This window comes from Balaenoptera physalus (assembly GCF_965194825.1).
Source record: "Balaenoptera physalus genome assembly, chromosome: 15".
In the NCBI taxonomy this organism is placed as follows: domain Eukaryota; kingdom Metazoa; phylum Chordata; class Mammalia; order Artiodactyla; family Balaenopteridae; genus Balaenoptera; species Balaenoptera physalus.
The window spans coordinates 32,528,612-32,555,489 of record NC_138894.1 but is presented as its reverse complement, the minus strand read 5'-3'; the positions used below and the strand labels follow the sequence as shown (position 1 = coordinate 32,555,489).

The 26,878-nt window shown below is 45.4% G+C and overlaps 2 long non-coding RNA genes across 2 annotated transcripts; both read left to right on the top strand.

Moving 5' to 3' along the window:
* Positions 1-3,270: 3,270 nt before the first annotated feature.
* On the top strand, positions 3,271-10,622 carry LOC309643421. Its single transcript, XR_014253734.1, has 3 exons — positions 3,271-3,323; positions 7,417-7,433; positions 10,528-10,622. It is a non-coding gene; the product is annotated as an uncharacterized lncRNA (long non-coding RNA).
* Positions 10,623-15,969: 5,347 nt separating this feature from the next.
* LOC309643760 lies at positions 15,970-23,321 on the top strand. Its single transcript, XR_014254058.1, has 3 exons — positions 15,970-16,022; positions 20,116-20,132; positions 23,227-23,321. It is a non-coding gene; the product is annotated as an uncharacterized lncRNA (long non-coding RNA).
* Positions 23,322-26,878: the final 3,557 nt, after the last annotated feature.

Genomic DNA, 26,878 nt, shown 5'->3' with positions numbered 1-26,878 from the left:
ACAGACGTTCATTAATATAATTAACTAACAGTTACTTATATTCTACAGAGTATTCTATTTTATGTATCATATACTTAGAGCTATATAGATCTTATTTAACTAGTATCCTTAGGAAGGAAAGAGCCATGTAGTTTGAACTATTACAGTTGTAACTTGGTTAAAGAGCAGGGTGAAGTTTGTTGAGTGTACCCTGTGGAGAATGTTGTGGTCCAAGGCTCTTCTCTTTTAGTTTCTTCTCCTTGACTCCTACCTTCCTTGGGCTGGGCTAGGCTGGGGGCCAGGTTGGACTTGCGACTTAACATTTCTCTTCCGCTTTCTTTTTTTTTTTTTTTTTTCTTCCATTATGGGCATTGCTTCTAGGACAAGCCTTGATCTTGCATTGGATGTTCCTTCCTGTCAACTTCCAGCAGCAGGAGTCTTCTTTTCAGTGCTTGATGCTTCACGAAATAGACTCTGCCCATTGGCAGCAAATACCAGAGAGCCAGGAGACAGAGCTGGTTGCAGACCTTTCCTCTTCCAGCCTTTGGTTGCAATTGTTTTGCCCATGATTTGCTAGCTCTAGTTCCTTGGGCCACACAGGTATCCTGCCATCCAGCTCTTTTTATATGTGAGAGACATTCTGAACACTGTCCCTCTTTCTTTGCACAGAAGTATATACAGTGTGGCAGTTACCGTAATCTCCTCCCCCTTGCAAACAGCCCCTCTAGAATCTCGGACCTCTAGGACTCTCTGTCTTGCATGCTTGGGTGCAAGGCCAAGCACAATGAAGAGGAGAATAATTAGAGAAAGAGGAGGACATTGGTGGAGAACTGGGAGCAGGTAAGGTGAAAGGGCACCGGAGAAAAGAGATGCATGTAGGTTTTTTGGTTTCTGTGGGAAACAAGTTGACACACTTGGGCCTCATTTTGTATTAACAGAACAGAGAGTTGTAGATATAAGTAGCTAGATCGTGCAGCAACTGCCATGAAGTCTGTACACTGAAGAGAACAGTCTCACATCTAGTTTTCATTTTGTTTTATGTCATATTACCTTATTTATAGCATTCACTGGTATGTTTGTAGAACACAGATGTTTTCAAATGCTCTGGTTTTGTCTACATGGTTATTTCCTTGTCCTATTTGTAAGGAATCCAACATTGTAAGACATATTGCATGTTTTTCTCTTGACGATTGTTTACCTTGAAGCGTCATGAGCTAACTTGAGCTGTTGGATTTTGTGGAGAAACTTTAAAAAGGGTCTGTGAAAAAGGCATTGTGGTGAGTCGCATTATGCACCCGAGCGTAAGGAGCAGATATCTGCCACCAGCCCAGCTTGGCCTGGATTGCCTCTGTGTTAGTTCCCCTGGTTAGTGCTTTTCTCCCTAACCACTCTTGTGACTGTGATAATGTGAGTTAAGGGCTGAGTTGCTAGTGATTTATGTGTGAGGTAGGCTGGTTTGAGGGAGGAAATCTATGGACCTAGTCATTTTCCTTGGTGGTAAGCTTTCAGGGGTGCAAAGATCGATCTTCCTGGGGACTTTTCTGGTACCAGGAAGATATCGCATAGATGGGACCTCCAAAGACACACATTTAATTTTTAGGCCTGTTGTTCCTATTATGGGATGTGAGTTTCTTCACTGATGGGGATGCTGCTTATCTGAGAAGAAACTGTGAAAGGTGGTGTAGTATAGAGGTGTGGCTTAAGCTTTTAAGTTTTCTTCAAGGTTTTTCCCCTAAGCTTCATACTTCAGACGGCCTACTTACATGAGACTAGTATGTGATGTCAGGCTAACAACTTCCTAAATACCTGCAAGCCAGATCAGTGTCTCTTTTCTCTATATTCCCATGGAAATCAAGGGTCCCGCCGAATTTTCCATCGAAACAGTTGATTTGTGCTGTCTCTAGGAATTCTACAGGGCGTACCGTTGCTTCCTAACCGGTGTCATTTGGGAGATCCACCTCTGTACGTTCAAATGATTAATTTTGAGACTCTGCTCATGTGTGCAGTAAACCCTTTAATTCCCTAAGACCTTCCTTTCCTCCATCTCATACCCCATGAAGCCCGCTTCAGTTTATCTCCTGAATTTCTTTGGAATCTGTCAGCTCTCCCTCAACATCCTAATACTGAACTTGCCTGTCTGTTGCGATTAGGTCCTAACTAGTGTCCATATATCTTGTTTCCCTCCAATCCATTCTTCACACAAGAAAGCTTCAAAGCAAGTTGGAACATTGCTCATAAACATCGCTCACAAACATTGTTTTGAGAATAGAAAACACACTGGTGGCCTTTAAGACTCTGCGTGCTCTAGAATCCTCTCTGCTTCTCTAGCCCCATCTTGTGCCACGTTTGCCCTCACTTTCTATGCTTCAGATACACTGAATTAACCTTAGTTCTCACTCATCTGACAGAAGTCAGTTGAGAAATTATTTTTCACTGTGATTCCTAGCATTAAGGAATTTGATGATCAGGTTTTGTATGAGGACTAAAACTAAACTGGGAAGTGGAAGAATTGCGTTTCAACTGTTTCAGTCAACACGCATGTATTAATGATACCTAAGTATTGAACACCGGGCTAGGTTTCATGAGGGATACAGAAGTTCTGGCCATCTCTGGTTTTGGGTATCCCTTATTTGTTGAGACCTTTGCGTTGTTTGGTTGCCTTTTGTCTGTTTTCCAGATGGGAAAACAGGAACAAGGGAAGTATAGGTTATTACTAGGTGGGGTTGAACAAGTGGAGCAGCAAACTGCAAAGCAGAAAGAAGAGGGACGTACTATAGAGGGATGTGATTTCCATTTTCAAGGCGCCTGCGTCCTGTGCAGGGAGACAGCCTAACATAAAATGTGCCTAACAAAAGATCTATTGACTTCTTACTAAAAATCTCCAGTTCATATAACCCAGGGGTTTATACCTTCTCCTTTAAAAGTTCTATTCCTGGGACTTCCCTGGTGGTCCAGTGGTGAAGACTCTGCGCTTCCAATGCAGCAGGCGTGGGTTCAATCCCTGGTTGGGGAGCTAAGATCCCACATGCTGCGCAGCCAAAGAAATTTTTTTCAAAAGTTATACTCCTGTGTTGTTGAATTTAGTGGTTTAGATTTTGTTTGAATGTTAAGAAGATTTCAGTTTATTTACCAGGAACAAACAAAACATAATGTAAAAATAGTTTCCCAGAAACGATTTCCATCGTTCTCTTCTTCCCTTTCTCCCGCAGACTGACTGGTGTTTCATCTTGACAAGTTCTCTGAAGTTCTCTGTCATTCCATAGGAAAGCGGTCTGGCTTGGAGGTTGCAATCCCAGGGAATTTTTCATCAGCGGGGAAGTCTCCATCACTACAGAGGAATCAAGGTTGAAGTCAGTCCCGGGTAAGTGAGATGCTCCCCCTAAACACCAACACAGCAGTCGTGTACCTTTCAAGGGGTTCAGGGGCAAGATGGGCAAGGCATTTCTACTAACTCTTCTTAAGGATCATGGACAGTGTGCCCTATGCTACGAGGTAAGCGGTGACTGTTGTAATTCTTACTGGTGATCATTTCATGTCACTGATCCTTGGCTCTCTTTGTATCTCATAGGACTGTTGTTAAGTCCAATACAAAATGAGTCTTCTTTTTAAAAAACTGAAATGTTTTACAAAGCCTAGCATTCTCATAGAGAGTCCTTTGAATTCTCCCCACTTTCCCGAGAGGCTAAGAACACTTCACACCATGAACTAGGAGAGGGGGTAGAGCCCTTTCTGATGAAATATAGAAACAAAGACAGAGTCTTAGCCTGCTTGCTCTCTGGACAGGATCTCGGACCACAAGGTCTTAAATCCTGGTATAAATGACGGAAGTGAGGACAGTTCAACTGGCACTCTCATAACAAGAGTTCTGAAACACCTTCCAAAGAGACTGTAGCGGTAGACGAGGGAAGGGAGTGCTACAGTGTGGTAGTACAGGGGGAATGCTCGGCTACAGCAGTGAAAAATGTGGTACCTATTGGTGTGCTCTCGGGGTTCTTGTACATGTAGCATAGATGACCTTTACAGTGTCCCTCCCACCTTCCCACCTGCATTAGGTGTTCTGTTTTTTTGTTTGTTTGTTTGTTTTTAATTTACGTTTATTGATTGATTGATTGATTGAACTTATTTATTCTACGTATTTATTTTTTTGGCTGCACTGGGTCCTCATTGCTGTGCACGGGCTTTCTCTAGTTGCGGCTAGCGGGGTCTACTCTTGGTTGCGGTGTGCGGGCTTCTCATCGCGGTGGCCTCTCTTGTTGCGGAGCATGGGCTGTAGGCGCGTGGGCTTCGGTAGTTGCGGCTCACGGGCTCTGGAATGCAGGCTCAGTCGTTGTGGCACATGCGCTTAGTTGCAGCACGGCATGTGGGATCTTCGCAGACCGGGGCTCGAAGCCGTGTCCCCTGCATTGGCAGGCGCCACCAGGGAAGCCCTAGCTGTTCTTACATAGAGTCTAAAAACAGAGAGCACTGAGAGAAGGTAGTGGTTATTAAAGGCTCAGGATCTAAATTCTACCTGTCTCTACACCCCTTCCCAGCTGTCGATTTGACCCCGTTTGTGAATGCCGACCTCATTCTTCAACTTGCTCTGCCGTTTGTATACTCACCTTGAAAACTTGTTTCTGTGATGCGTTGAGCAGACACAGGGTGGCAGATTGCAGAGGTGGAAGCTGGTGGTCGGATATTTGCGGGCTGAATCTCCTTCACTCCCATTCCCATTTCTGGTTGCGCAGAGGCCCTACTTCCTGTGTATGACGCGGAGCCATAGGATTGCGGGCAGGAGCCAAGTTCTCCATACAGTGAAGACCCCAGTGTGCCTTGGTTATAGTAATATACCTGGCTTCCTTCCTGGTAGGGAAGTGACAGGCGGCTATGCCCCTGATTTGTTCGTGGGCCTCCTGATGCAGCAGTTCCCTTGGCTCTGGCCCTGTCGTCAGCTGCCCCTAGGAGGACTCTGAGCCCTAGCTACTTCTCTGGTAGATTTGCCTATTCCCCCACTATAATCACACCTGAATAAGGCAACTCAAACCTTTCAGAGATGTGTCGTGAACCTCTTGTTTTCTGAAATACCTATCTGGTGGTTGTGAGACTTAAGGCCAACCTCCCCGAGAGACTTTGTTTCTATTTCTCCTAGTAAACCTAGACTCATCTCCTGTCACCTTCAACTCTACTCCAATTGTGTTCTTTCAACCCAGACCCCTGACCCTGCTTTTTGCTTCTGCCATTTCATCCTCACTCCTGCTTCCTTTCCTAAATCCATACGTCTCTTTTGGCCTTCCTAGCCCTGGGCCAAGTTCCTTCCTCTTTCCTCAGTTTTTACCCCTTTCCTTCATTCTCCCATCCAACTTTCAGGCCTTCCTTTCTCACGCCCCAGTTAGCAGCATCTCAAAATTCGAAAGGTTTATTACTCATCTATTAATTCTATTCCATTTACTTATTCGGTTCTATACCTATCTTACCTATGTATGGAAGAACCGCTGGTAGCCAAGGTGGCAGCAAGAATCCTAGCAGCTGTCACCTGACGTATCCGTAGTAGTCAGCAATTTCCATTTCTTTGTCCCTCTGGGTGAAAAATTGCAGCTTCCCCGAAGAGGTGTATCTGGCAGCATTCTCCCGTTGTTGTTGAGCCCGCCTCTTCATGGCCTCTCGCTCTGGCCTCTGCTCTTGTTCGATGGGCTTTGACATGACTGGCTCAGGCACGTTGGGTTCCCTCCATGGAACTCGTTGCTTGCTGAAGTCTTGGAGTAGAAGTTGGGTTTGGAGCTTGGGTGGGGACTGGCGCTTAGTCACAGCAGGGGGAACAGGCTCGCGCTGGAGAGAAGCGCCAGATGAAGTTTTGTAGGGTGCAGGCCTAGGAGCAGCAGGCTGAGGGACACGAGGCTGGGTATGGTTGGTCCAAGCCGGTTGGGTTGGGTTGGCCACAGTTGGCTGAGCTGGTTTGGCGGGACCTGGCAAAGAGGCAGGAGCTGGCTGGGATGAATTGACTGCAGCAGGTTGAGCTGAGTCAGTAGAACCAGGCTGGGCACGGTAAGCCACAGCAGGCCGATGTGAGGCCAGAGACTGTGGCCTCCGAGGAGCGGGTCGAGCTTGAGGCTTGTCCCAGGCAGAAAAAGGCAGAGGTATCAACTTGACCTTCCCAGGAGGAGGCCGCTCACACTGGGATGGAGATGGACACTCTGTTTCAGCACTGCTGTCTGGTTTCTGGGCTTGGACTTGCGTTTTCTCAGGCCTCTTACCCTCACGTGGGGTATGCCGCCGTGGCTGGATCGCTGGGGGTGGCTGGGGGTCTTTGGGGTTGCTTGAATTTCCCAAGAGCCGACAGGAAGAGAGCCCAGTTTTCGTCTCATTCTTCTTCCCCAGCGCATGAAGAACCTTCACAGACTCCAGCATGCGCACGCCAAGGGAGGTTCGAGGCTTTTGAAAGCTCTCTTGGCGAAGCTCAGTTTGGTGTTCCTTTCGCTTCGTGTTGGGGATTGCTGGCTTGTCTTCTGCCTTGACTTTGTTCCCTGACTGCTTGTTCTCTTCAGCCTTGTTTCTTCCTCTGGTCCTTTTGGTCTTTTCCTGCCCATGGCTCTCAGTTTTGCTGATCTTTCCGGATGCAGCTTTCTGAGGTTTGCCTTGAGAGTGCTTGGCCGTGTTCGCAGGAGCCCTGTCACTGACTGCAGCAGTGCATATAACCGCTTCTCCCCCTAACAGGCACTCTGGATCTTTTGGCTGGATTTTGGCCTTGGGAGCACCACCGATAGGCTCAGAGGCTTTCTGTTTGTTCTTCCTGGGTTGATCAGAGGGAACCTTTACGACACTTGGCTTTTCCTGCACCTGATTCACCTTAATGGCTCTGGTGTCTTCAGCTTTGATCACGTTGGGACCTTGGGATCGATCAAGATCTTTCCAAGAATTAAAGAGCTGGGGAAGGTGAATATCCTCCGCCAGTGTAGTAATGTCTGCAAGACCACTGCTAGGTTCAGTCCCATTTTCAAGTGTCCCTAGGTCCTGACGACTCAGGCTGTTCTCTCCCAGATCAGCATTTTCAGAACCAGGCTGCTCCTCTTGGCTGAGGGGATCGGTGCAGGCCAGCGGCTGGGGAATATCAGGGATTCCTAAAGGGAGTAGTGGAGGATCTTGGTTTTCTATTGGGATCTGGTAGGCCTCCAGAGGCTTTGACAGCTTGGTTTTGATATCCTCCACGTTCTTACTCTCTGTTTGTCCCTGGCTTGGAGCTGGAGGCAGGGCCAGGAGACGCCTGGCACTCTGGACTGGAGCTGTCACTGAAATGTCCCCAAGTTCAGATGGTGGGTTACTCTCAAGTATGTGACTGTTTCTGCTACTGCAGGACTTGGGGAGTTCTTGAGTTTGTGTCACACAAAACGTCTGGCTTGGAGGTTGCAATCCCAGGGAATTTTTCATCACCAGGGAAGGCTCCATCACTACAAAGGGATCAAGGGAGAAGTCAGTCCCTGGTAAATGAGATGCTCCCCCTAAACACCAACACAGCAGTCATGTACCTTTCAAGGGGTTCAGGGGCAAGATGGGCAAGGCATTTCTACTAACTCTTCTTAAGGATCATGGACAGTGCCCTATGCTACGAGGTAAGCGGTGACTGTTGTAATGCTTAACTGGTGATCATTTCATGTCACTGATCCTTGGCTCTCTTTGTATCTCATAGGACTGTTGTAAGTCCAATACAAAATGAGTCTTCTTTTTAAACAACTGAAATGTTTTACAAAGCCTAGCATTCTCATATAGAGTCCTTTCAATTCTCCCCACTTTCCCGAGAGGCTAAGAACACTTCACACCATGAACTAGGAGAGGGGGTAGAGCCCTTTCTGATGAAATACAGAAACAAAGACAGAGTCTTAGCCTGCTTGCTCTCTGGACAGGATCTCGGACCACAAGGTCTTAAATCCTGGTATAAATGACGGAAGTGAGGACACTTCAACTGGCACTCTCATAACAAGAGTTCTGAGACACCTTCCAAAGAGACTGTAGCAGTAGACGAGGGAAGGGAGTGCTACAGTGTGGTAGTACAGGGGGAATGCTCGGCTACAGCAGTGAAAAATGTTGTACCTATTGGTGTGCTCTCGGGGTTCTTGTACATGTAGCATAGATGACCTTTACAGTGTCCCTGCCACCTTCCCACCTGCATTAGGTGTTCTTTTTGTTTTTTTGTTTTTTTTAATTTACGTTTATTTATTGATTGATTGTTTGAACTTATTTATTCTACGTATTTATTTTTTTGGCTGCACAGGGTCTTCATTGCTGTGCACGGGCTTTCTCTAGTTGCGGCTAGCGGGGTCTACTCTTGGTTGCGCTGTGCGGGCTTCTCTTGTTGCGGAGCATGCGCTCTAGGCGCGTGGGCTTCGGTAGTTGCGGCTCACGGGCTCTAGAATGCAGGCTCAGTCGTTGTGGCACATGGGCTTAGTTGCTCCACGGCATGTGGGATCTTCCCAGACCAGGGCTCGAACCCGTGTCCCCCGCATTGCATTGGCAGGCGGATTCTTAACCACGGCGCCACCAGGGAAGCCCTAGGTGTTCTTATATAGAGTCTAAAAACAGAGGGCACTGAGCGAAGGTAGTGGTTACTGAAGGCTCAGGATCTAAATTCTACCTGTCTCTACACCCCTTCCCAGCTGTCGATTTGACCCCATTTGTGAATGCCGACCTCATTCTTCAACTTTCTCTGCCGTTTGTATACTCACCTTGAAAACTTGTTTCTGTGATGCGTTGAGCAGACACAGGGTGGCAGATTGCAGAGGTGGAAGCTGGTGGTCGGATATTTGTGGGCTGAATCTCCTTCAGTCCCATTCCCATTTCTGGTTGCGCAGAGGCCCTACTTCCTGTGTATGACGCGGAGCCATAGGATTGCGGGCAGGAGCCAAGTTCTCCATACAGTGAAGACCCCAGTGTGCCTTGGTTATAGTAATATACCTGGCTTCCTTCCTGGTAGGGAAGTGACAGGCGGCTATGCCCCTGATTTGGAATCTGAGATGGTGCTCCCTGAGCAAGCCTGGCAGAAAGTGATGGATATAGAGGGACCATGTTATTGGCGTCTGAAGTTTTATCATACTGGGCTGCCATAAACATGGAGGAAGCAGCTGGGTGCCGGTCAGTGAGTGCCAGAGTAAAGTCTCCGAGTGAAGAGGAATTCTTTTCAGTGCTTCCTGTGATGTCCCACTCAAGAACACCTGGATAGGAAGGAGCTGAAGTGGAGATCTGGCTGTGGTCAGTAACTCCAGATAACATAGTCGTGCTGGAATGTTGGTAAAGGTAGGCACTACCCATGAGTGTCTGGAAAGAGGTACCGGTAGCCGATGCCGAACTGACGGCAGGGGCAGAGACTCTGGAGAAGTTGCAGACACTTCGTGTTAGGGAAGTTGCATTGCTCACCACAGGAAGACAATGCTGCAGAGAATTTAGAGTTCCAAGTAGAGATGGATTTTGGAAATTTTCTGTAAGAACAAGAGGGTCATGAAAAACTCAGGGAGGTTGAGAAATTCTCACTACGTTTGAGGAACAGCATTATCTTAAGGTTCTTGCTCTCAGGACACCTCTACTATCGACCCTTCCTGAGAAACCCAAAATCAGACAGTTAATGATGGCTGTAAGGACTGAGCAGTTTTCCACTCTTCTGTATTAACTGCCTGTGCTCCCATCTTGGGCACAGATGGGCAGAAGAGCCAAGTGGTATGGTTCAGACATTGTTCTCTAGGCTGGAAGCAACCTTCTCCCTGCCCTGTCTTTCCCTTCAGCCTGCACTCGTATTGACTTCTATGCTGTTTCCTAGACTGGAAGCATTTTAGAACTAGGAGGCCCTTAGAGAACTTTCTCTTTTTTCAGTCTCATTTCACGAGTAAGGAAACTGAGGCTCAGAGAGGTCGGGTTGACTTGTTCAGGTTCTCTCATTATGTTAGTGTCATTACCAGGTTTCAGAACCTAAGTATCCTGACTTCCTTGCCAGGACTCCACTCTGAGCATGATAGTGCCAGAAAGCAGGAGAAATAGAACTTATAATATAAGCATTTTTTTTGTCCATTAGAAAACAGTACGGCCATTACCATTGTCATCTTCAGTGTCTCCCTTTGCTTGTGCAGTTCCCACGCTATTACCTAGAGTTGACGTATAGCTCAGTCCAACTGGTGAACTGAAAGAGTCATGTTTGCCCTCTTCAAGCCTGGTTTCTCATCCTACCTCAAAATGATTACCCGAAAGTGGATTTCTTAAGTGCTTTTGGAAAGAGAAAAGTTATCTGATTACTTCAGATTACTCATCTATAAAGTGGTTATAACACCACCACCAATAATAATAGCAGTAATAATTAATAGATGAATAAGCTGATCTATTGCGTATGATTTATATGGAGGAAGATACAATAAGTTCTAGAAAGACAAAGAAAAATCATGAAAAACATGTTACGTAACGAAAAAGAAATCCATAGATATTAATGAAAACTGGGGTATGTGGGCAAGTATCAAAGCCTAATGAATTTACTAACAAATGACATTCTGTACCATACATGCAATATTATGAAAGTGAATTTTGCCCACTCTATTTTAGTGAATACTATTAACCAAAAAACACGATGGAGGTGATAGAGGTGAATGAATTCCTAGCCAATGCATACAGACTGAGACGATAAATCAGTAAAAAATGCATAACAAGCAACAGAATGCAACAAATGTGAATGTATAGGTAGCCACAACATATATAGACAAGTATTTCAATGAAAACCGGTACAAAGCAGACAGCAAAATAGTAAGTGTAAAAGAGTTTCATTATTGTGCTCATTCATATTTTTACCCAGCAAGTAACAGGTATTAAGCCTAGGAGAAATATATCTGTCCATGAATATAACTCATATAATAAGCAGAAAGGAAGCTTAAAAAGTATCAAGAAGGTTTTTGTATTTATCCTAGAACTTAGAATCATCTTCCACATCCAAGAAGATGACATCCCAAGACCTCAAAAAACCATCATCCCTAGAATCCAATTAAAAAAGATTTTCAAATGTAAGAAAATCCAAAGGACTCCACAACATTGTTTTAGATAAACGTGGATGTTTGTGTTTTCTTTTTTTCTTTTGCCGCGCCGCGTGGCCCTGGCCGTGAAAGCACCGAGTCCTAAGCGCTGGACCGCCAGGGAATTCCCTAAATGGGGAATTAGAGATGTGGGGCTTGACTTTTTCTTTTTCTTCTCCGGTAGCTAAGATCTACAAGCGAACGATGGCTGTTGATCAATGTGCTCTCTGTGTTAGGAAGGAAATAACTGTAAAAATTGAAAAGCAACCTTGCCTTAGAAGCTACATATCACACAAAGGAAATAGTCCTTCTGATTCAATGTAGAAGATATCATTTAAAATGTTTAATTGGTCAAATGTCTACCTAGTTTAAAAATTAGAAAGAATAGAACACTGAAAAGCAGCCCCCTAGATAACCACTTTGGTTTCTGGTTTCTAGGAAGCATCATTTCTAAAACATACTTCTAAAATGTTTCTATTCCAAACTGTCAAGTGCCAGCTGTATTCAGAGAGGCAATAAAAGAAAGAAAACGGAGTATGACTTTTCTGATAGGCTGCCCTTCCTGGTGATCCCCTGTTCTGGCCTTACTTTCCTTCTTAGTCTGTTAATGTAAGGATTTGCTACCATCAGCTTTGTTTTGCCCTGCTCTGAGCAGATTTCCCTCTGTGCTGTTTCTGCTTTAATTTAAAATCTTTGGCTCCCATCAACATTCCATGGCAAACTGCCTCTTTCTTGAGAGCTCCTCTATGCTTTCCCTCTTCATTCTTATATTTTTTTCCCATCTCTTGGTTCCTGTTGGCCTGTGCTAATGAAAACAATCCTAAACTTGCTTACGTTTGACTCTGTGCCTCCCTATATAGCCCAGTACTCTCCATCCTCTCTCCCTATTCTCTCTTTTCAACTAGTCGAAATACTAGTGGAGGGAGACCATTGGAGATGAAACATCTTGGTATATATCGCTAGTTTTCTGTGTCACCTGGCTTTTCTATGTTTCTGTTGAAACACTCTTTTGAGAAGTCTCTGATTTCATTTTCTACATGGGTACCCTTTAAGGCTCAATATTGGAAAAGAAGGGGATCAGAGTGATCAACCCAATGTGGTATCCTAACGTAACAGATAAGGAAAGCAGCAGGCTTTGTGAGGCAGTCAGTGATTTGTCCAAAGTCACACAGACAGTAAACGTCAAAGTCAAAACTGAAATTAGGTCTCCAGACTTGTAGTTCAATACTTTCCCTCATTATTCCACGCTATTTTGAATCTCCTCCTCAATTTAGGGGCAAAAGAAATCGAACGCAAAACTTTCCAAAGTTTCTTTTCTTACCTGACATGGTCAGAGAAGAGGAGACATCAACTGCAGGTACAAGGGATGAGGAGACAACACTAGAGGATGTCTGAGTGGCTGCAGCTGAACGGCGCACGTGTCCAGTACAAAGGTCACTGGTTACTGGTCCAAACGGCTCCACGGAAACCCCAAGACCTCTACCAAGTGGTAGTAGGTTTGGTAGGAGAGTGATGTCACAAAGCAGGCAGTTGAAAGGTATGAGCTAGCCAATAGGGAGGTCCGATCCCCAACAGGAGGGCGGGCTTGGGTGAAGAGAGCGTAGGAGAGCTAAAACAACCCCTCAATTTCTGAGCTCTGGGGAGGAAATCCTAGAAGACAGATTTACCTCCCCCAGGCTCTTCCATTAGGGAAATCATTGCAACATTTCTTACAGACGTTCATTAATATAATTAACTAACAGTTACTTATATTCTACAGAGTATTCTATTTTATGTATCATATACTTAGAGCTATATAGATCTTATTTAACTAGTATCCTTAGGAAGGAAAGAGCCATGTAGTTTGAACTATTACAGTTGTAACTTGGTTAAAGAGCAGGGTGAAGTTTGTTGAGTGTACCCTGTGGAGAATGTTGTGGTCCAAGGCTCTTCTCTTTTAGTTTCTTCTCCTTGACTCCTACCTTCCTTGGGCTGGGCTAGGCTGGGGGCCAGGTTGGACTTGCGACTTAACATTTCTCTTCCGCTTTCTTTTTTTTTTTTTTTTTTCTTCCATTATGGGCATTGCTTCTAGGACAAGCCTTGATCTTGCATTGGATGTTCCTTCCTGTCAACTTCCAGCAGCAGGAGTCTTCTTTTCAGTGCTTGATGCTTCACGAAATAGACTCTGCCCATTGGCAGCAAATACCAGAGAGCCAGGAGACAGAGCTGGTTGCAGACCTTTCCTCTTCCAGCCTTTGGTTGCAATTGTTTTGCCCATGATTTGCTAGCTCTAGTTCCTTGGGCCACACAGGTATCCTGCCATCCAGCTCTTTTTATATGTGAGAGACATTCTGAACACTGTCCCTCTTTCTTTGCACAGAAGTATATACAGTGTGGCAGTTACCGTAATCTCCTCCCCCTTGCAAACAGCCCCTCTAGAATCTCGGACCTCTAGGACTCTCTGTCTTGCATGCTTGGGTGCAAGGCCAAGCACAATGAAGAGGAGAATAATTAGAGAAAGAGGAGGACATTGGTGGAGAACTGGGAGCAGGTAAGGTGAAAGGGCACCGGAGAAAAGAGATGCATGTAGGTTTTTTGGTTTCTGTGGGAAACAAGTTGACACACTTGGGCCTCATTTTGTATTAACAGAACAGAGAGTTGTAGATATAAGTAGCTAGATCGTGCAGCAACTGCCATGAAGTCTGTACACTGAAGAGAACAGTCTCACATCTAGTTTTCATTTTGTTTTATGTCATATTACCTTATTTATAGCATTCACTGGTATGTTTGTAGAACACAGATGTTTTCAAATGCTCTGGTTTTGTCTACATGGTTATTTCCTTGTCCTATTTGTAAGGAATCCAACATTGTAAGACATATTGCATGTTTTTCTCTTGACGATTGTTTACCTTGAAGCGTCATGAGCTAACTTGAGCTGTTGGATTTTGTGGAGAAACTTTAAAAAGGGTCTGTGAAAAAGGCATTGTGGTGAGTCGCATTATGCACCCGAGCGTAAGGAGCAGATATCTGCCACCAGCCCAGCTTGGCCTGGATTGCCTCTGTGTTAGTTCCCCTGGTTAGTGCTTTTCTCCCTAACCACTCTTGTGACTGTGATAATGTGAGTTAAGGGCTGAGTTGCTAGTGATTTATGTGTGAGGTAGGCTGGTTTGAGGGAGGAAATCTATGGACCTAGTCATTTTCCTTGGTGGTAAGCTTTCAGGGGTGCAAAGATCGATCTTCCTGGGGACTTTTCTGGTACCAGGAAGATATCGCATAGATGGGACCTCCAAAGACACACATTTAATTTTTAGGCCTGTTGTTCCTATTATGGGATGTGAGTTTCTTCACTGATGGGGATGCTGCTTATCTGAGAAGAAACTGTGAAAGGTGGTGTAGTATAGAGGTGTGGCTTAAGCTTTTAAGTTTTCTTCAAGGTTTTTCCCCTAAGCTTCATACTTCAGACGGCCTACTTACATGAGACTAGTATGTGATGTCAGGCTAACAACTTCCTAAATACCTGCAAGCCAGATCAGTGTCTCTTTTCTCTATATTCCCATGGAAATCAAGGGTCCCGCCGAATTTTCCATCGAAACAGTTGATTTGTGCTGTCTCTAGGAATTCTACAGGGCGTACCGTTGCTTCCTAACCGGTGTCATTTGGGAGATCCACCTCTGTACGTTCAAATGATTAATTTTGAGACTCTGCTCATGTGTGCAGTAAACCCTTTAATTCCCTAAGACCTTCCTTTCCTCCATCTCATACCCCATGAAGCCCGCTTCAGTTTATCTCCTGAATTTCTTTGGAATCTGTCAGCTCTCCCTCAACATCCTAATACTGAACTTGCCTGTCTGTTGCGATTAGGTCCTAACTAGTGTCCATATATCTTGTTTCCCTCCAATCCATTCTTCACACAAGAAAGCTTCAAAGCAAGTTGGAACATTGCTCATAAACATCGCTCACAAACATTGTTTTGAGAATAGAAAACACACTGGTGGCCTTTAAGACTCTGCGTGCTCTAGAATCCTCTCTGCTTCTCTAGCCCCATCTTGTGCCACGTTTGCCCTCACTTTCTATGCTTCAGATACACTGAATTAACCTTAGTTCTCACTCATCTGACAGAAGTCAGTTGAGAAATTATTTTTCACTGTGATTCCTAGCATTAAGGAATTTGATGATCAGGTTTTGTATGAGGACTAAAACTAAACTGGGAAGTGGAAGAATTGCGTTTCAACTGTTTCAGTCAACACGCATGTATTAATGATACCTAAGTATTGAACACCGGGCTAGGTTTCATGAGGGATACAGAAGTTCTGGCCATCTCTGGTTTTGGGTATCCCTTATTTGTTGAGACCTTTGCGTTGTTTGGTTGCCTTTTGTCTGTTTTCCAGATGGGAAAACAGGAACAAGGGAAGTATAGGTTATTACTAGGTGGGGTTGAACAAGTGGAGCAGCAAACTGCAAAGCAGAAAGAAGAGGGACGTACTATAGAGGGATGTGATTTCCATTTTCAAGGCGCCTGCGTCCTGTGCAGGGAGACAGCCTAACATAAAATGTGCCTAACAAAAGATCTATTGACTTCTTACTAAAAATCTCCAGTTCATATAACCCAGGGGTTTATACCTTCTCCTTTAAAAGTTCTATTCCTGGGACTTCCCTGGTGGTCCAGTGGTGAAGACTCTGCGCTTCCAATGCAGCAGGCGTGGGTTCAATCCCTGGTTGGGGAGCTAAGATCCCACATGCTGCGCAGCCAAAGAAATTTTTTTCAAAAGTTATACTCCTGTGTTGTTGAATTTAGTGGTTTAGATTTTGTTTGAATGTTAAGAAGATTTCAGTTTATTTACCAGGAACAAACAAAACATAATGTAAAAATAGTTTCCCAGAAACGATTTCCATCGTTCTCTTCTTCCCTTTCTCCCGCAGACTGACTGGTGTTTCATCTTGACAAGTTCTCTGAAGTTCTCTGTCATTCCATAGGAAAGCGGTCTGGCTTGGAGGTTGCAATCCCAGGGAATTTTTCATCAGCGGGGAAGTCTCCATCACTACAGAGGAATCAAGGTTGAAGTCAGTCCCGGGTAAGTGAGATGCTCCCCCTAAACACCAACACAGCAGTCGTGTACCTTTCAAGGGGTTCAGGGGCAAGATGGGCAAGGCATTTCTACTAACTCTTCTTAAGGATCATGGACAGTGTGCCCTATGCTACGAGGTAAGCGGTGACTGTTGTAATTCTTACTGGTGATCATTTCATGTCACTGATCCTTGGCTCTCTTTGTATCTCATAGGACTGTTGTTAAGTCCAATACAAAATGAGTCTTCTTTTTAAAAAACTGAAATGTTTTACAAAGCCTAGCATTCTCATAGAGAGTCCTTTGAATTCTCCCCACTTTCCCGAGAGGCTAAGAACACTTCACACCATGAACTAGGAGAGGGGGTAGAGCCCTTTCTGATGAAATATAGAAACAAAGACAGAGTCTTAGCCTGCTTGCTCTCTGGACAGGATCTCGGACCACAAGGTCTTAAATCCTGGTATAAATGACGGAAGTGAGGACAGTTCAACTGGCACTCTCATAACAAGAGTTCTGAAACACCTTCCAAAGAGACTGTAGCGGTAGACGAGGGAAGGGAGTGCTACAGTGTGGTAGTACAGGGGGAATGCTCGGCTACAGCAGTGAAAAATGTGGTACCTATTGGTGTGCTCTCGGGGTTCTTGTACATGTAGCATAGATGACCTTTACAGTGTCCCTCCCACCTTCCCACCTGCATTAGGTGTTCTGTTTTTTTGTTTGTTTGTTTGTTTTTAATTTACGTTTATTGATTGATTGATTGATTGAACTTATTTATTCTACGTATTTATTTTTTTGGCTGCACTGGGTCCTCATTGCTGTGCACGGGCTTTCTCTAGTTGCGGCTAGCGGGGTCTACTCTTGGTTGCGGTGTGCGGGCTTCTCATCGCGGTGGCCTCTCTTGTTGCGGAGCATGGGCTGTAGGCGCGTGGGCTTCGGTAGTTGCGGCTCACGGGCTCTGGAATGCAGGCTCAGTCGTTGTGGCACATGCGCTTAGTTGCAGCACGGCATGTGGGATCTTCGCAGACCGGGGCTCGAAGCCGTGTCCCCTGCATTGGCAGGCGCCACCAGGGAAGCCCTAGCTGTTCTTACATAGAGTCTAAAAACAGAGAGCACTGAGAGAAGGTAGTGGTTATTAAAGGCTCAGGATCTAAATTCTACCTGTCTCTACACCCCTTCCCAGCTGTCGATTTGACCCCGTTTGTGAATGCCGACCTCATTCTTCAACTTGCTCTGCCGTTTGTATACTCACCTTGAAAACTTGTTTCTGTGATGCGTTGAGCAGACACAGGGTGGCAGATTGCAGAGGTGGAAGCTGGTGGTCGGATATTTGCGGGCTGAATCTCCTTCAGTCCCATTCCCATTTCTGGTTGCGCAGAGGCCCTACTTCCTGTGTATGACGCGGAGCCATAGGATTGCGGGCAGGAGCCAAGTTCTCCATACAGTGAAGACCCCAGTGTGCCTTGGTTATAGTAATATACCTGGCTTCCTTCCTGGTAGGGAAGTGACAGGCGGCTATGCCCCTGATTTGTTCGTGGGCCTCCTGATGCAGCAGTTCCCTTGGCTCTGGCCCTGTCGTCAGCTGCCCCTAGGAGGACTCTGAGCCCTAGCTACTTCTCTGGTAGATTTGCCTATTCCCCCACTATAATCACACCTGAATAAGGCAACTCAAACCTTTCAGAGATGTGTCGTGAACCTCTTGTTTTCTGAAATACCTATCTGGTGGTTGTGAGACTTAAGGCCAACCTCCCCGAGAGACTTTGTTTCTATTTCTCCTAGTAAACCTAGACTCATCTCCTGTCACCTTCAACTCTACTCCAATTGTGTTCTTTCAACCCAGACCCCTGACCCTGCTTTTTGCTTCTGCCATTTCATCCTCACTCCTGCTTCCTTTCCTAAATCCATACGTCTCTTTTGGCCTTCCTAGCCCTGGGCCAAGTTCCTTCCTCTTTCCTCAGTTTTTACCCCTTTCCTTCATTCTCCCATCCAACTTTCAGGCCTTCCTTTCTCACGCCCCAGTTAGCAGCATCTCAAAATTCGAAAGGTTTATTACTCATCTATTAATTCTATTCCATTTACTTATTCGGTTCTATACCTATCTTACCTATGTATGGAAGAACCGCTGGTAGCCAAGGTGGCAGCAAGAATCCTAGCAGCTGTCACCTGACGTATCCGTAGTAGTCAGCAATTTCCATTTCTTTGTCCCTCTGGGTGAAAAATTGCAGCTTCCCCGAAGAGGTGTATCTGGCAGCATTCTCCCGTTGTTGTTGAGCCCGCCTCTTCATGGCCTCTCGCTCTGGCCTCTGCTCTTGTTCGATGGGCTTTGACATGACTGGCTCAGGCACGTTGGGTTCCCTCCATGGAACTCGTTGCTTGCTGAAGTCTTGGAGTAGAAGTTGGGTTTGGAGCTTGGGTGGGGACTGGCGCTTAGTCACAGCAGGGGGAACAGGCTCGCGCTGGAGAGAAGCGCCAGATGAAGTTTTGTAGGGTGCAGGCCTAGGAGCAGCAGGCTGAGGGACACGAGGCTGGGTATGGTTGGTCCAAGCCGGTTGGGTTGGGTTGGCCACAGTTGGCTGAGCTGGTTTGGCGGGACCTGGCAAAGAGGCAGGAGCTGGCTGGGATGAATTGACTGCAGCAGGTTGAGCTGAGTCAGTAGAACCAGGCTGGGCACGGTAAGCCACAGCAGGCCGATGTGAGGCCAGAGACTGTGGCCTCCGAGGAGCGGGTCGAGCTTGAGGCTTGTCCCAGGCAGAAAAAGGCAGAGGTATCAACTTGACCTTCCCAGGAGGAGGCCGCTCACACTGGGATGGAGATGGACACTCTGTTTCAGCACTGCTGTCTGGTTTCTGGGCTTGGACTTGCGTTTTCCCAGGCCTCTTACCCTCACGTGGGGTATGCCGCCGTGGCTGGATCGCTGGGGGTGGCTGGGGGTCTTTGGGGTTGCTTGAATTTCCCAAGAGCCGACAGGAAGAGAGCCCAGTTTTCGTCTCATTCTTCTTCCCCAGCGCATGAAGAACCTTCACAGACTCCAGCATGCGCACGCCAAGGGAGGTTCGAGGCTTTTGAAAGCTCTCTTGGCGAAGCTCAGTTTGGTGTTCCTTTCGCTTCGTGTTGGGGATTGCTGGCTTGTCTTCTGCCTTGACTTTGTTCCCTGACTGCTTGTTCTCTTCAGCCTTGTTTCTTCCTCTGGTCCTTTTGGTCTTTTCCTGCCCATGGCTCTCAGTTTTGCTGATCTTTCCGGATGCAGCTTTCTGAGGTTTGCCTTGAGAGTGCTTGGCCGTGTTCGCAGGAGCCCTGTCACTGACTGCAGCAGTGCATATAACCGCTTCTCCCCCTAACAGGCACTCTGGATCTTTTGGCTGGATTTTGGCCTTGGGAGCACCACCGATAGGCTCAGAGGCTTTCTGTTTGTTCTTCCTGGGTTGATCAGAGGGAACCTTTACGACACTTGGCTTTTCCTGCACCTGATTCACCTTAATGGCTCTGGTGTCTTCAGCTTTGATCACGTTGGGACCTTGGGATCGATCAAGATCTTTCCAAGAATTAAAGAGCTGGGGAAGGTGAATATCCTCCGCCAGTGTAGTAATGTCTGCAAGACCACTGCTAGGTTCAGTCCCATTTTCAAGTGTCCCTAGGTCCTGACGACTCAGGCTGTTCTCTCCCAGATCAGCATTTTCAGAACCAGGCTGCTCCTCTTGGCTGAGGGGATCGGTGCAGGCCAGCGGCTGGGGAATATCAGGGATTCCTAAAGGGAGTAGTGGAGGATCTTGGTTTTCTATTGGGATCTGGTAGGCCTCCAGAGGCTTTGACAGCTTGGTTTTGATATCCTCCACGTTCTTACTCTCTGTTTGTCCCTGGCTTGGAGCTGGAGGCAGGGCCAGGAGACGCCTGGCACTCTGGACTGGAGCTGTCACTGAAATGTCCCCAAGTTCAGATGGTGGGTTACTCTCAAGTATGTGACTGTTTCTGCTACTGCAGGACTTGGGGAGTTCTTGAGTTTGTGTCACACAAAACGTCTGGCTTGGAGGTTGCAATCCCAGGGAATTTTTCATCACCAGGGAAGGCTCCATCACTACAAAGGGATCAAGGGAGAAGTCAGTCCCTGGTAAATGAGATGCTCCCCCTAAACACCAACACAGCAGTCATGTACCTTTCAAGGGGTTCAGGGGCAAGATGGGCAAGGCATTTCTACTAACTCTTCTTAAGGATCATGGACAGTGCCCTATGCTACGAGGTAAGCGGTGACTGTTGTAATGCTTAACTGGTGATCATTTCATGTCACTGATCCTTGGCTCTCTTTGTATCTCATAGGACTGTTGTAAGTCCAATACAAAATGAGTCTTCTTTTTAAACAACTGAAATGTTTTACAAAGCCTAGCATTCTCATATAGAGTCCTTTCAATTCTCCCCACTTTCCCGAGAGGCTAAGAACACTTCACACCATGAACTAGGAGAGGGGGTAGAGCCCTTTCTGATGAAATACAGAAACAAAGACAGAGTCTTAGCCTGCTTGCTCTCTGGACAGGATCTCGGACCACAAGGTCTTAAATCCTGGTATAAATGACGGAAGTGAGGACACTTCAACTGGCACTCTCATAACAAGAGTTCTGAGACACCTTCCAAAGAGACTGTAGCAGTAGACGAGGGAAGGGAGTGCTACAGTGTGGTAGTACAGGGGGAATGCTCGGCTACAGCAGTGAAAAATGTTGTACCTATTGGTGTGCTCTCGGGGTTCTTGTACATGTAGCATAGATGACCTTTACAGTGTCCCTGCCACCTTCCCACCTGCATTAGGTGTTCTTTTTGTTTTTTTGTTTTTTTTAATTTACGTTTATTTATTGATTGATTGTTTGAACTTATTTATTCTACGTATTTATTTTTTTAGCTGCACAGGGTCTTCATTGCTGTGCACGGGCTTTCTCTAGTTGCGGCTAGCGGTGTCTACTCTTGGTTGCGCTGTGCGGGCTTCTCTTGTTGCGGAGCATGCGCTCTAGGCGCGTGCGCTTCGGTAGTTGCGGCTCACGGGCTCTAGAATGCAGGCTCAGTCGTTGTGGCACATGGGCTTAGTTGCTCCACGGCATGTGGGATCTTCCCAGACCAGGGCTCGAACCAGTGTCCGCCGCATTGCATTGGCAGGCGGATTCTTAACCACGGCGCCACCAGGGAATCCCTAGGTGTTCTTATATAGAGTCTAAAAACAGAGGGCACTGAGCGAAGGTAGTGGTTACTAAAGGCTCAGGATCTAAATTCTACCTGTCTCTACACCCCTTCCCAGCTGTCGATTTGACCCCATTTGTGAATGCCGACCTCATTCTTCAACTTTCTCTGCCGTTTGTATACTCACCTTGAAAACTTGTTTCTGTGATGCGTTGAGCAGACACAGGGTGGCAGATTGCAGAGGTGGAAGCTGGTGGTCGGATATTTGTGGGCTGAATCTCCTTCAGTCCCATTCCCATTTCTGGTTGCGCAGAGGCCCTACTTCCTGTGTATGACGCGGAGCCATAGGATTGCGGGCAGGAGCCAAGTTCTCCATACAGTGAAGACCCCAGTGTGCCTTGGTTATAGTAATATACCTGGCTTCCTTCCTGGTAGGGAAGTGACAGGCGGCTATGCCCCTGATTTGGAATCTGAGATGGTGCTCCCTGAGCAAGCCTGGCAGAAAGTGATGGATATAGAGGGACCATGTTATTGGCGTCTGAAGTTTTATCATACTGGGCTGCCATAAACATGGAGGAAGCAGCTGGGTGCCGGTCAGTGAGTGCCAGAGTAAAGTCTCCGAGTGAAGAGGAATTCTTTTCAGTGCTTCCTGTGATGTCCCACTCAAGAACACCTGGATAGGAAGGAGCTGAAGTGGAGATCTGGCTGTGGTCAGTAACTCCAGATAACATAGTCGTGCTGGAATGTTGGTAAAGGTAGGCACTACCCATGAGTGTCTGGAAAGAGGTACCGGTAGCCGATGCCGAACTGACGGCAGGGGCAGAGACTCTGGAGAAGTTGCAGACACTTCGTGTTAGGGAAGTTGCATTGCTCACCACAGGAAGACAATGCTGCAGAGAATTTAGAGTTCCAAGTAGAGATGGATTTTGGAAATTTTCTGTAAGAACAAGAGGGTCATGAAAAACTCAGGGAGGTTGAGAAATTCTCACTACGTTTGAGGAACAGCATTATCTTAAGGTTCTTGCTCTCAGGACACCTCTACTATCGACCCTTCCTGAGAAACCCAAAATCAGACAGTTAATGATGGCTGTAAGGACTGAGCAGTTTTCCACTCTTCTGTATTAACTGCCTGTGCTCCCATCTTGGGCACAGATGGGCAGAAGAGCCAAGTGGTATGGTTCAGACATTGTTCTCTAGGCTGGAAGCAACCTTCTCCCTGCCCTGTCTTTCCCTTCAGCCTGCACTCGTATTGACTTCTATGCTATTTCCTAGACTGGAAGCATTTTAGAACTAGGAGGCCCTTAGAGAACTTTCTCTTTTTTCAGTCTCATTTCACGAGTAAGGAAACTGAGGCTCAGAGAGGTCGGGTTGACTTGTTCAGGTTCTCTCATTATGTTAGTGTCATTACCAGGTTTCAGAACCTAAGTATCCTGACTTCCTTGCCAGGACTCCACTCTGAGCATGATAGTGCCAGAAAGCAGGAGAAATAGAACTTATAATATAAGCATTTTTTTTGTCCATTAGAAAACATTACGGCCATTACCATTGTCATCTTCAGTGTCTCCCTTTGCTTGTGCAGTTCCCACGCTATTACCTAGAGTTGACGTATAGCTCAGTCCAACTGGTGAACTGAAAGAGTCATTTTTGCCCTCCTCAAGCCTGGTTTCTCATCCTACCTCAGAATGATTACCCGAAAGTGGATTTCTTAAGTGCTTTTGGAAAGAGAAAAGTTATCTGATTACTTCAGATTACTCATCTATAAAGTGGTTATAACACCACCACCAATAATAATAGCAGTAATAATTAATAGATGAATAAGCTGATCTATTGCGTATGATTTATATGGAGGAAGATACAATAAGTTCTAGAAAGACAAAGAAAAATCATGAAAAACATGTTACGTAACGAAAAAGAAATCCATAGATATTAATGAAAACTGGGGTATGTGGGCAAGTATCAAAGCCTAATGAATTTACTAACAAATGACATTCTGTACCATACATGCAATATTATGAAAGTGAATTTTGCCCACTCTATTTTAGTGAATACTATTAACCAAAAAACACGATGGAGGTGATAGAGGTGAATGAATTCCTAGCCAATGCATACAGACAGAGACGATAAATCAGTAAAAAATGCACAACAAGCAACAGAATGCAACAAATGTGAATGTATAGGTAGCCACAACATATATAGACAAGTATTTCAATGAAAACCGGTACAAAGCAGACAGCAAAATAGTAAGTGTAAAAGAGTTTCATTATTGTGCTCATTCATATTTTTACCCAGCAAGTAACAGGTATTAAGCCTAGGAGAAATATATCTTTCCATGAATATAACTCATATAATAAGCAGAAAGGAAGCTTAAAAAGTATCAAGAAGGTTTTTGTATTTATCCTAGAACTTAGAATCATCTTCCACATCCAAGAAGATGACATCCCAAGACCTCAAAAAACCATCATCCCTAGAATCCAATTAAAAAAGATTTTCAAATGTAAGAAAATCCAAAGGACTCCACAACATTGTTTTAGATAAATGTGGATGTTTGTGTTTTCTTTTTTTCTTTTGCCGCGCCGCGTGGCCCTGGCCGTGAAAGCACCGAGTCCTAAGCGCTGGACCGCCAGGGAATTCCCTAAATGGGGAATTAGAGATGTGGGGCTTGACTTTTTCTTTTTCTTCTCCGGTAGCTAAGATCTACAAGCGAACGATGGCTGTTGATCAATGTGCTCTCTGTGTTAGGAAGGAAATAACTGTAAAAATTGAAAAGCAACCTTGCCTTAGAAGCTACATATCACACAAAGGAAATAGTCCTTCTGATTCAATGTAGAAGATATCATTTAAAATGTTTAATTGGTCAAATGTCTACCTAGTTTAAAAATTAGAAAGAATAGAACACTGAAAAGCAGCCCCCTAGATAACCACTTTGGTTTCTGGTTTCTAGGAAGCATCATTTCTAAAACATACTTCTAAAATGTTTCTATTCCAAACTGTCAAGTGCCAGCTGTATTCAGAGAGGCAATAAAAGAAAGAAAACGGAGTATGACTTTTCTGATAGGCTGCCTTTCCTGGTGATCCCCTGTTCTGGCCTTACTTTCCTTCTTAGTCTGTTAATGTAAGGATTTGCTACCATCAGCTTTGTTTTGCCCTGCTCTGAGCAGATTTCCCTCTGTGCTGTTTCTGCTTTAATTTAAAATCTTTGGCTCCCATCAACATTCCATGGCAAACTGCCTCTTTCTTGAGAGCTCCTCTATGCTTTCCCTCTTCATTCTTATATTTTTTTCCCATCTCTTGGTTCCTGTTGGCCTGTGCTAATGAAAACAATCCTAAACTTGCTTACGTTTGACTCTGTGCCTCCCTATATAGCCCAGTACTCTCCATCCTCTCTCCCTATTCTCTCTTTTCAACTAGTCGAAATACTAGTGGAGGGAGACCATTGGAGATGAAACATCTTGGTATATATCGCTAGTTTTCTGTGTCACCTGGCTTTTCTATGTTTCTGTTGAAACACTCTTTTGAGAAGTCTCTGATTTCATTTTCTACATGGGTACCCTTTAAGGCTCAATATTGGAAAAGAAGGGGATCAGAGTGATCAACCCAATGTGGTATCCTAACGTAACAGATAAGGAAAGCAGCAGGCTTTGTGAGGCAGTCAGTGATTTGTCCAAAGTCACACAGACAGTAAACGTCAAAGTCAAAACTGAAATTAGGTCTCCAGACTTGTAGTTCAATACTTTCCCTCATTATTCCACGCTATTTTGAATCTCCTCCTCAATTTAGGGGCAAAAGAAATCGAACGCAAAACTTTCCAAAGTTTCTTTTCTTACCTGACATGGTCAGAGAAGAGGAGACATCAACTGCAGGTACAAGGGATGAGGAGACAACACTAGAGGATGTCTGAGTGGCTGCAGCTGAACGGCGCACGTGTCCAGTACAAAGGTCACTGGTTACTGGTCCAAACGGCTCCACGGAAACCCCAAGACCTCTACCAAGTGGTAGTAGGTTTGGTAGGAGAGTGATGTCACAAAGCAGGCAGTTGAAAGGTATGAGCTAGCCAATAGGGAGGTCCGATCCCCAACAGGAGGGCGGGCTTGGGTGAAGAGAGCGTAGGAGAGCTAAAACAACCCCTCAATTTCTGAGCTCTGGGGAGGAAATCCTAGAAGACAGATTTACCTCCCCCAGGCTCTTCCATTAGGGAAATCATTGCAACATTTCTTACAGACGTTCATTAATATAATTAACTAACAGTTACTTATATTCTACAGAGTATTCTATTTTATGTATCATATACTTAGAGCTATATAGATCTTATTTAACTAGTATCCTTAGGAAGGAAAGAGCCATGTAGTTTGAACTATTACAGTTGTAACTTGGTTAAAGAGCAGGGTGAAGTTTGTTGAGTGTACCCTGTGGAGAATGTTGTGGTCCAAGGCTCTTCTCTTTTAGTTTCTTCTCCTTGACTCCTACCTTCCTTGGGCTGGGCTAGGCTGGGGGCCAGGTTGGACTTGCGACTTAACATTTCTCTTCCGCTTTCTTTTTTTTTTTTTTTTTTCTTCCATTATGGGCATTGCTTCTAGGACAAGCCTTGATCTTGCATTGGATGTTCCTTCCTGTCAACTTCCAGCAGCAGGAGTCTTCTTTTCAGTGCTTGATGCTTCACGAAATAGACTCTGCCCATTGGCAGCAAATACCAGAGAGCCAGGAGACAGAGCTGGTTGCAGACCTTTCCTCTTCCAGCCTTTGGTTGCAATTGTTTTGCCCATGATTTGCTAGCTCTAGTTCCTTGGGCCACACAGGTATCCTGCCATCCAGCTCTTTTTATATGTGAGAGACATTCTGAACACTGTCCCTCTTTCTTTGCACAGAAGTATATACAGTGTGGCAGTTACCGTAATCTCCTCCCCCTTGCAAACAGCCCCTCTAGAATCTCGGACCTCTAGGACTCTCTGTCTTGCATGCTTGGGTGCAAGGCCAAGCACAATGAAGAGGAGAATAATTAGAGAAAGAGGAGGACATTGGTGGAGAACTGGGAGCAGGTAAGGTGAAAGGGCACCGGAGAAAAGAGATGCATGTAGGTTTTTTGGTTTCTGTGGGAAACAAGTTGACACACTTGGGCCTCATTTTGTATTAACAGAACAGAGAGTTGTAGATATAAGTAGCTAGATCGTGCAGCAACTGCCATGAAGTCTGTACACTGAAGAGAACAGTCTCACATCTAGTTTTCATTTTGTTTTATGTCATATTACCTTATTTATAGCATTCACTGGTATGTTTGTAGAACGCAGATGTTTTCAAATGCTCTGGTTTTGTCTACATGGTTATTTCCTTGTCCTATTTGTAAGGAATCCAACATTGTAAGACATATTGCATGTTTTTCTCTTGACGATTGTTTACCTTGAAGCGTCATGAGCTAACTTGAGCTGTTGGATTTTGTGGAGAAACTTTAAAAAGGGTCTGTGAAAAAGGCATTGTGGTGAGTCGCATTATGCACCCGAGCGTAAGGAGCAGATATCTGCCACCAGCCCAGCTTGGCCTGGATTGCCTCTGTGTTAGTTCCCCTGGTTAGTGCTTTTCTCCCTAACCACTCTTGTGACTGTGATAATGTGAGTTAAGGGCTGAGTTGCTAGTGATTTATGTGTGAGGTAGGCTGGTTTGAGGGAGGAAATCTATGGACCTAGTCATTTTCCTTGGTGGTAA